This window comes from Protopterus annectens, chromosome 2.part1, assembly GCF_019279795.1.
Source record: "Protopterus annectens isolate FY-2018-M chromosome 2.part1, PAN1.0, whole genome shotgun sequence".
NCBI classification, from domain to species: Eukaryota; Metazoa; Chordata; order Ceratodontiformes; family Protopteridae; genus Protopterus; species Protopterus annectens.
In genome coordinates this window covers 364,980-375,000 of record NC_056729.1, presented here as the reverse complement: position 1 = coordinate 375,000, position 10,021 = coordinate 364,980, and positions in this window count along the sequence as shown.

Below are 10,021 nucleotides of genomic sequence, written 5' to 3'. Positions count from 1 at the left end.
TAGTTTGTTGTTTGAGATATTTTTGCAGTGACCCTAATGATAATGGACATCAGCTGGGTGAAACAGCCCTGTGTTTCTAATGCTTAGTCAAACACTCTGCTTGTGCTGTGCTGACGAGGTCATAACAAGGCCGAAATATGCATATCCACAGCTAGTGGTGTTTGGCTTTATTGGCCTGAAATTGTCCATTAAAATGATGAAACAAGTCATGGGCATTCAGAATCTCCAATTAGCTGAAACACCTGATGTTCATAAGGGTCATTTGCATATATCCCATGTGCCTCTGATACAAGATGTTTTGCAGATCACTCAGTGGATGTTCTAGATTTGCTGGAGTTTTCAATTGTTTTTTACGTATTGGTTTTTCAGTGACTTTCTCACTTATTGCTTTATGTAGAGCCTACATGGAATGTATCTGTGTACTTGGCCATGGCCCCCCTTGGCAGCACATCAATCATATTAATGATGGGACGCTGCTGATGGAGAGCACAGGAACAGTGATATTGAGGTGGTGTAAGGAGAAGTGTAGAGCTACCCATGGTTGTGGATGCATACAGGGTGAGGCTACCTGTACTGCCACCCACTACTGTTGAGATGCTGTGAATTGGTTCAAATGTGTAATCTTTTATTTTATTTTTTTTCCATTTTTGAATGTTTGCGCAGCGCAGGGTGCAGCAATGCTAATCTGTGCTCACGTGTAGACAGCTGACACCTGCCAGACATCTAAAAATAGAAACCGGATGTCATTAATTATCATAATTATGTATTTTTCTTATTTTATTTTTTTTCTGTTTTTTTTTTAATTGTTGTTTGCATGACACAGAATGCTGCAGAGCCAAGTTATGCTCATATATATATAGCCAGCAGTTGCTAGACATCTAAAAATAGAATCCAGATGTAATTAGTTATTTATGTTTGGGTCTAGTTAAGCACATTTGCATGGAACGCCACGGTGCTTAGTAATACTAACGGGTAGCTCAGTAGTATATGTGAAGGTATACTCTAAGTTTCATAATATCCAAGCAGTTATTTGGGTAGAGATATAGCTTAATGCTTAGTAGGTCCTGAATTTGGGTCCATATCAGTGATAAGACGCCTGTAATTTAACTTATTATATATGCTTAATTTTAAAAACAAATTTGTGAAATATGGCACTGCTGAGCTTTGGTGAACACTGCTTAAGCATGCTAATGGCTACTTTTGTTTGTGTGGCACTAAGCTTAGCTAAAACCTCAGTCTCGCAATTTTCACACTGCTTAGCTGCGCTTAGCTGACTTGTGCAATGCTTAGCAATGCAGTGCTTTTTTAAATGTTGCTCAATGACATGAAAGGGCATGAAAATAGCCTATATTAGGCACAGTGGGCATGAATTCTGCAACAGTCCTTGGATTCTGATCAACTGGTGACATGACAGGTGGTGCTGGTGAAGGTGTGTGCTTTTGGGTGCTAAGATGGGATGTTCAGGAGTACAAGGTCTTTGATGGGCTCCTGGTAAAAATCATGAACCCAGGCTGCTGCAGGGTGGTATCCAGGGCTCAGAGTGTAAGGCAAAATCACTAGTGTTACTGTTATCCCCATACAGGTGAGTAGTGTCGTCACCATTATGGTGACCTGAAGAGGAGAAAAAGGGGAACCTTATTGTTTATAATAAAACTGTTTTGGATAGAACTTCTGCCTTGTTTGCTGCCTCTTTACTGTGATATTGGATATTTATTATTAGTGTTTTTAGGGATATAATCTGCATTGTCAATAATGGATTGTTTCTCTCTCACTCTCCCCACCCCTTATCTTCATGTATTTATTTATTATTGTTATTTATTTTTAGGATTTAATATTAACATAGTTTGTTAAACTAACTATATTTTTGCAAAATGTGATGTATTATTGTTATGCGTTATTATGATTTAATATTAACATATTTTGTTAAACTAGCTGTTTAGTTGGCCTTATGGTTTACTTCTTACTGGAATGCTGTTAACATACTGACTGTTATGTTATTTACTGCTGTGTTACACATAATACACTTTAATACCTATTTGGATTAATTAAAATGATGTTCCATTCTGTTAATGCTAACAATGGTCTGGCTATTACTAACCTTAACTTATTGCTATAACTCATTTAGCACAGCACATCAAAGTAGGGTGGTTCAGGCTGATCTGCCTACCTTGCCTCAACTGTTCAGAGCACTGGGTCCCAGCACATCTGGGACCCAGACCAGTGGTGCCCCCTCTGCTGTCCTGGCACTGACTGTGGTGTTATGTATTAAAGCCACATGGCATGGGGTCCAGCCACCCTCTGGGAGCAGTGGTGTAGGGGGAGTTATCACCCAGGATGAGCTGCCTGTCTTGGTGCACAAGATAGTCTACAGTGGGTTTGACCAACACCTGTGCTGGATTGAGGGCATGCTGGCTGACCTGGTGGGGCAACCTCACCCCGGTGCTCAGCCTCTAGCTCTGCCACCCCTCGGGCAATGAAGCAGCAGTGCTGATAGTCCCATGGGTGGGGAGGTGAGTTACAATGCTGCCATCTGAGGCACATGGAACTTGGATTCTACAACTCCCTCCCTATCCAAGGTGTTCATCCCTCATGTGTCACACACCACACCTATCTACTGACTTGTCTAGCTTGTCTGCCTGCAAATGCATCCTCACTTACCCAACTTACCTTCCCTACAAGTACCCATGTCCCTTCTCCAACATTCCACTGTCACCTTAAAAAAAACAAAATGAGCACCTGCCCCCCCAAAAAAATATTGTCCCATACATAGATCTCCATTTTGCACATGTGTCCTCTGGGAACATGTAATTTAGTCCAATTGGCTTGACAATGCCTTTATGTTGTCCTCACCTTTCTCTCTGGGGTTGAGAGTTCAAAATCATGTATAAATTCTTTCAAAGTGCCCAGTTGCTGTTGTACAAGAAATGGATAGCTATGGTTCTTTCTTACACCCTTTCTGCACATCCCTATCAGCCTTTCACTATGTTTCCCCCTGCTTGCACCCCATTTCACCACTTTCATATTTCCCCATTTTTCTTTATATCTTTTTAGAGTTTTGCTGAGCAACATGCCGTGTCACCCGGCTTTGATAATCAGATATTGACTATATGTGTTTTTAAACTTGCAATACACACTTACAAATTAAACACCTGTCCTATATTGCAAACCCAAGACCATCACACCTGCAGACTTCTGCATTAACCTGCCACACCACAGATTCACTTCATAATCTCAAAATACTGAAATATCGAATTTCAGTATCTCGACACGATGAAGTCAAAAATCCTTATAACCGAAACGACAAAACCGTGAAATCCAAACTCCCGAAATCACAAAAAACTGCAAAACCCAAACTTTCGAAACCGCAAAACCACAAAAAGACACAACACACACTACACAACACATACAAACACAAACACACGGACCTTCTGACACTGTACAAAAAGCAATACAACACACATGCACACAACTAAATAAACACACACACCTGCCCTTACTATATGCAGGGGGGCAAGCTCCCCTGCACCCTCCATGTGGGAGGCTGTGCCCTCCACACCCCCCTACTAATATATACTAACTCTGAGGTTGCAATACACTCCTTAACACAGGCAGCCCAGCACCACACATTCCACACACCCCTGCACAAACACACTCCACAGACATACAAACACTACCACTCCCAACACTAACATGCTCACACTCTGACCTACCTACCCTAATCCATACATAAAATGTCCCATCACACTCAAAAACACACAATCCCTCCCAAAAACCCAAAAATAAACAACATGCACCTAATGCGCTATCCGTACCGTGGACTCGACATTGTCGGATTTGACATTTCCAGTTTTGCGATTTCCATCCATTCGACTTTATAGGCTCGAGATTCTGAAATTCGATATTTCAGGATTTTGAGCTTATAAAGTGTTTTCCACACCACACAACTCTTAATTAAAACAGGTCATTTAAACAAAACATAGTAATTGTCAGTTACAGTCATTAAGTGTGTTTCAGTGGAGCTGCATGCCACGCTGCGCAAACTTGATTAATAAGTAATGTAAAAAATGGGAGTGTACATTGAACTCTGATGTAATAGTATACCACTAGAAAGCCAAAGACATAATAATGGATGTAAGTAACTCCTGTGATAGCAAGTAAATGTACCCTTCAGCAGCAGCATGTAGAAAGACACCTGCTAAGGCATTAATGGCAAAATGCATGTTCAACTGGGACCATGGTGCACACATACATCCATATAAAACCATGCACATGCTGATGGATACAGAAAATGTATGTCACAGCCTGTATTTGTGCACATATATATTGCAAATACACCCACTGTAGCAGTGGCTCAGTAGCTTAGTCTGTTATTTACCTTGCAAACAGTACATTTTGACACACACAGTCCTGGGTTCAAATCCAGTGGTGTGTAGAAGTGAATGTACAGTACTGCGAAGGCAGCAATTAATGAGTGAGTCATGCACTCTTTATCCACACAATGCATTTCAAATAACATGTCTGCTTTTCACTGATGGAAGTCACAGGCCTGCAGGTAGGAACACACTTCACAAATCCCTTTAGCAAAACTATATGTTCATAAATTGTCATGTCATGCATTAAATCACACTGACTATGCCCCTGTGTTAACCCAAACTAAGCACCTGACTGTTAACTAGACTCCCACAATTCCTAGCCTCCTATGATCATGATCTTGTGTTGACTCACTAATTTTTAGTGAGTTTAACCTTCCTTAGGATTTTTTTCCCATGTAAATATGTATATACTGTGGAATGATCAATCACCTTCATATAGTATCACAACCTAGGTGATAAAGAACACTATAAATCCATCCTTGTATGCTGATCTTCTATACTCTATCTATTGATCTCTAGTGTTTTCATTCTTAGGTTTTTGTGTGACCTTGGTAGCTATTAATATAAACTACTAACTGTATCTAGTTTAGTCTTAATAGAATACATAATATAAAATCCTAGGTTTGTAATATGTTATAAAGATTTGTAATACACCATTTCTAATGCAAATGTATTAGTCTTGTTCATCTATTCTTAGATAAATTTCTCTTTCCCTACTGAAATATAAAATACATAATCTTAGGCGTGTACTATATTTTTTAAAAACTTCTTATGTACCAAATTCTACTGTTAATGTCTTTGTCTTGACCTTTTATGTTGTTGTAATTTGTGGAGCTTTTCTCCCCGGGCTGCCACTGAAAATGGACATATATCCAGCTGGACTAGCCCGGTCAACAAATGTAAAATAAAATAAAACAATAAAAAATAAAATATGTATTCACAGAGAATGTCAATGCAGGTACTGCAAATGAGGGCCAATAATATCAGAGTGCACCACACAATTCTTCTAAATTCACTGTGCAGATCACAGCTGTACAGCTAACATACACATTGGAAGTCCCTGCTTGTAACAAGACCTGCCCTCATACAGGCTGCAAATTACTACCAGCCTGGTAGTAACACATGGCCTGGCAGTTGCTTAAATGGTGGACATATTCTTATAGTTATACCCCATCTTAGTCAAGGACACATCAGACATGTTATCTAGTACTCTGTTAGTGATACCATTGCCTAACATACTTACCTTAAACACATGTCTTAATTGGAGTGGAAAGGGTAGCCTCACTCTGGCTCTGCCTCTAAAACAAGGCTGATACAACCCTCGCAGTTACTCCTATAGCTTGTTGTCCTCCAAAGTGTTCACAATCTCTGCTTATGTCTATTACCTTCAGTAGCAGTTGCAGCCTATAGCACACACATCTCTATGTAAAGGTTTCTGCTACAGGCCTACCCTCTGTGACGATGTAGTCTCCTCACCCCAGTAATGTCCAGCGCAACATATCAGAAAGGGGCCCTAATCTACATGAAGGCCTTATATATTGTACAGTGGTTGCATATCATTGGCTGATATTTAGTGGAAATCAGCTGTGTTGGCTGCAATTAGCATTTCAGACCCACATATTGGTTTATTGGCAATCACCTGCTGATGGGAAGCATGTTTTAAAGGCAAGTAGCTGGCAATAGAGAACCATTCTCTATGAGACTTTTCTCATACACAGCATGCCTTTGTGAAAACTTTACTATCACCACATATCAACAGAGGAGTACTGCACTCCATCAGGTATGTAACTGATTTTGTGTACAACAGGATGCAGATGGGTGAATAGACTTACACAGGATAGGGATTACAGTATTAAGCCTGTATTAGATCTGTGATAATGACATGTCATTGATCTCCTGCTGTCTTACACCTACACAGGATGCACTATACATAAAGGGTGCATTGCCATTTGTCACTGTGGCACACTGGACTTGGACTTTCCCTTAATAGTGGTTGTAAAAGCACACTTCTATTTGTGTGGCACTGTTCTTATAACATATTATCAGGGGGTTGCCCATAGGGGACACACCACAGTAGACTCGAGTGATGGGTGTATGATCATACAGCAGTATCTGTCATGGCACACACAGGAATATCTGACTATTGGCACTGTCTCAGTTGTATCCACGCACTTAATATTTTTGCACACTGTGGAGTATGACATGTGAGCAAGCAGTGGATCGTGCCAGCCATTTTGTCCTTGCTGTATCTTACATAGTGTATTTCCACATATGTGATCCTGTAATGTGGTCCCCTTTTGTTGTCTTTCAGGAATCATGTACCCTAGATGCCATGCACTCCTCTCTGATGTGGAAAATGAAATTGTACTGCAAGGACTAAGGCAACATCATCACATCCTACTGTCCAGGGGGAGGCAAAACAAGGAACAGTGGGCTGCATTGTGGGCAGACCTTGTCTGTGATGTGAATGGCATGGGCCATCAGGGCAAGACATATGAGCAGGTTCAACACTGTGTAATGGACATGATCATTGCTGCATGAGGAAGGGCAGCAGATGTAGCCAGGGATCATGCTGTCACCGGTAGAGGGCCTGCAGCAGAACAACCACTCTTGGCCACTGAGGAGTTCCTGGTGAACCTAGGCATACATGACGGCTCCCAGGCATCCATCACACCATACATCATGGAGGTGGGTGCCACAGTTTTCACAGCAGAGGAGCGTGTCATTAAGCTTACTGTTATCAGCATTGTAATACTGTAGCAATCAGTGTGTCAGGCTATAAATACTTTTACATGGGTGTCAGGTCTTTGTTCATTGAGGGGTGAGGGTTTAACCTCAGTTGTACTCCCATAGTCAGAATGTGACCAATACAAGTAACACAGTAGCTACTGTAAATGTGAGCTATATGGCTGTGTTACCTTGTTGTGCAGCAACATGCATTGTTATTGACATTACCATACCCTCAACGTTTCACAGGTCTGTCACTTTTTTGTTTCTTATCACAGGCTGTGATCCTGCTCCTGGTAAGCATGACACTTTTGTTAAGAAGCATTTATATTCTATTAAAGTTAAAGGCCAGAATAATGCTCTATTTAAAATACTGTCTTGTGTAAATAGAGTAGAATATTTTTATTTTCCATTCTGGAAAATGTGCCTAAGGATCTTAGAGGGGGTAATCACATGAGTGTCTTCTTCTTCTTTCAGCTTTTCCCGGTTAGGGGTTGCCACAGCAGATCACCTGTCCACTCATGAATGGCAGTGGAGTTTTACAGTGTCATAGGTTCATACTAGGCTATCTGCCCTAGGGCATTTATAAGCCTAGCCAGAGTGTGTGTGGCTTTCACCACCCCTTAGGATGAGAATACTATACCCATTAATTTGCTGTGCCTCTGTCCAGCAGTGATACAGAGATGATTCCCGGGGTAAACCTACGATCTCCCATCCACTCGTCAAGATTTCTCTTGAACAGAGTCAGTGAGGGGCTCTGCCTCACATGGACTGGGATTCTGTTCCATAGTGTAGGGAGTCTCTGGGTGATGAATCTGTCCCTCCAGCACGTCCTATTTATATCCGTGTTGAGGTTTAAGTCTCTTGCTCTCGTGGCTCTGGTGGATTTGGATTTTTGAGGTGGAGCATGTCCATTAATTCGGGTTGGACATGGCCTTGTATGTCAGGCACAGATCACCTCTGAGCAGATGGTATGCGACTGAATAGAGCTGGAGTTTCTTCAGTCGGGCATCGTATGACATATGTTTGAGCCTTTATCCTTTTGGTGAGGAACTTTTGGGGTCTTTCCAACTGCTGCAGGTGTCGGGTAAGGTACATTCCAAATGGGGCGTTGTACTCAATCATTGGTCTGATAAGTGAAGAGTACAGGGTACAATGACCTCTCTTGATCTGGATGTGAATCCCTTCATGATCAGGTGGGCAATGTAGAAGGTCTTCCTAACCACTTTGGCAATGTGAGTGTCAAAGAGGTTACTGTCAACTTGGGTCCCCAGGTCCCTGATAACTTCTTCCGTGTTTAATGGATTACCACCTATGTGGTAATTAGGGGTTACCTTGTTTTTCCCAAAGGGTATGACTATACATTTTTGGCATTTAGCTTAAGGCCATGGCTCTGGCACCAGTTATCCATTTCTATGAGACCTTTCTGGAGGATGTCTGTGTCTGATGGAGTGTCAATTATGGTGCCCAGTTTGCAGTCATCTGCAAATTTTGTCAACCACAATCCCCTATGTTTGCCTGCACTTCAGAAAAATAAATGCCAAACAAGAGGGGCCCAGGACTGAGCCCTGTGGGACACCACTGTGACCGGCTTAGAGTCTGACATGGCACCAGCAACTCTAACCCTGTGTGTTCTGTCCTTGAGCCAGTTTGCAACCCATCTTGTGACATATGGGTTTACATCTAAGCTGGTGAGCTTTTCTATGATGCCCGAGTGGGGTATTGTGTCGAGCAGCTTTTGCTAGGTCAAGGTAGGCTGTGTGAACTGCCTTACCCTCATCAATGGCCTTAGTGACTGTTTGAAAAAGTCGACCAAGTTCAAGAGGCAGGATCTGCCCTTGACAAAGCCAAATTGGGTAGGATCCAGTGTCTGTAGGTCCCCAATGTCTTTATTTATGAGTTCCATTATGATCCTCTCCATAGCTTTGCAGACAAGGCTCGTCAAGCTTATGGGCGGTAATTTCAGGGTCCGTAGAAGCACCGCCTTTGTGGAGTGGGACCACAGTTGCCGTATGCCATTCTTTGGGTACGTATCCTGTAGTAAGGCTAAGATTAAACAGCAGCCTTATGTGTAGGTTTAGTTCCTCATTGAGTTCGTGTAGCACACATCCGGGGACACCGTCCGGTCCCATTGATGCTGTGTTTTTTGCTTTAGAGAGCAGCTCTCACCTGGGCATCTGAGATGTTTGGGAGGCTAGACTCTGGTGGGATAGATATTTCTCCTTTTGGGGGGAAGGGAGGGGAGAAATTTGCACTGAACCTGTCTGCCAGTATGTTGGCAATGTCTGTGGGTTCAGTGATTTTTTTATCATTTTGGACCAATTCTGAGCATATCTGGGAGTTTCCACCCAGGTTTCTAACATAGCTAAAGAAGGCTTTATGATTGTCTTTTGTGTCATTAGCGATTTTTCTCTCAAAGTTGGCCTTGGATGATTTTATGAGTGATCGTAGTTTTTTGCTAGTATTGATCAGAGATGCCTTCCCATTTAAGGATTTTGCTCTGTCATGTAGTAGCTTTCTCCTCTTGTTGTAGAGTTTGTTTATGGCTGGAGTCCACCAGACCGGGCGCCTGCCTTTGGTGGAAAGGGTCTTGATTTTATTAGGGATTGCTTGATCCATACATTCCTGGAGGTGCTCGTAGAAGGCATTTGTAAGGGTTTCAGCAGCGTGGGTTGTGGTTTCCACTGGCTCGGGGGGGCCTTGAAGGATACCACTCAGGTCTTAAGTGTGAAGCTTGCTTTTGAGAAGTTCTTCACTGTGGTCTTTTTTGCTGGGGGAGGGATGTGGATCTCCAGTGAGATTAATTTATGTTCTGATCTCACCAATGAGGGATATACTTCCGGTGTGGAGCATTTTGTCCCCATGTTTGTGATGATCAGGTCTAGTATATTTTCTCCCCTTGTGGGAATGGTGACTAGTTG